The sequence below is a fragment of the Diaphorina citri genome, unplaced genomic scaffold (assembly GCF_000475195.1).
Source record: "Diaphorina citri unplaced genomic scaffold, Diaci psyllid genome assembly version 1.1 scaffold11125, whole genome shotgun sequence".
Taxonomy (NCBI): Eukaryota; Metazoa; Arthropoda; class Insecta; order Hemiptera; family Psyllidae; genus Diaphorina; species Diaphorina citri.
The window spans coordinates 1-1,108 of NW_007388497.1; the positions used below are offsets into that span (position 1 = coordinate 1).

The following is a 1,108-nucleotide window of genomic DNA, read 5'->3' on the forward strand; positions in this document are numbered from 1 at the left end:
TAAGGAGGAACCAGATGATGTTTGTATCTTAGAAGAAGCGGTGAGTGAAGATTGCTAAGGCCAAACACTCACTCTCAGGTAGACCTGACAGGTACACCTGATCAGGTCTGCCTGTCAGGTCTACCTGATACCTGATGAGATAGACCTAAGATGAGATACACACTATCAGATAGACCTAACAGGTGGACCCATGACCTAGCGCTTACAAGGTAGATTTGATACCCTCCAAGCTAACTAGGCTGGCAGGAACCACTTTACCTCCTAGAGATTGATTTTTTTTTTTCTCTTTCAAGTCTGGTCCCATATGTAGGTACCTACTGACTTGAGCACCACACCGGTCCCAATGGGAAATGAGCAATAAAATCACTGGTCATGTATGTGACAGATGTGACACTTGTCTTCTCTTCTTTCAGGCAATCAAACAAGAAAAGCCAGCCAAAATATCGATTAAGCCTGTGGAGACCTTGAAAGAAACCAAGAAACCAACTGGAAGTGTAAGTAGTTTTTGGTTTATATAATATATAAAAATGAATGTGTGTGTGTAACGCGACGGACGGCCCTAGTCCCACATAAAAAAAACTGCTGAGAATTGAATCCGGTATCTCCGCTGTGTCATACGGCCACGGAGCTACTGACAAAATAATTTTATGTATGTAGTACATACCTTTAAATACTATTTAATTCTGATTTTTCTTGTACTAAAAAAAAGAGGTTTGAAATTGTAGGTAACAACGACGGTTTTATCATCCTGTAATCAAAGAGATAAGGCGGACAGGATAGGAGAAAGCCTGTTGTTCCGAGAACGAACCGTATCTGGTTTAGATAAATTTTCCCCGGGCGGGAATCGAACACGAGGCTAAGGCTTAAAGCCTTAGGAGGCGTCCACAACGGAGAACCAACCATCGACCAAAGCTTAGTACCGACCGGCACTTTTAAACTGATGTTACTCTGTATCTCAGGTGAATAACTGAGATTGTGAAGAACCTTGTAAATAAAAACCAGATCATGTCTTGCATGTCTCTTCTATTTTTTAAACTGATGTTGTTTGTTGCCATGATATTATCATAATAAATTGTGACAATTTATTCTGGTGAAACTTTCAAAGCAA

General features: G+C 40.5%; 1 long non-coding RNA gene across 1 annotated transcript; it reads left to right on the forward strand.

The window, feature by feature from the left end:
• Positions 1 to 494, forward strand: LOC113472967. The gene is made up of 2 exons (XR_003395081.1): positions 1 to 40; positions 414 to 494. It is a non-coding gene; the product is annotated as an uncharacterized LOC113472967 (long non-coding RNA).
• Positions 495 to 1,108: the final 614 nt, after the last annotated feature.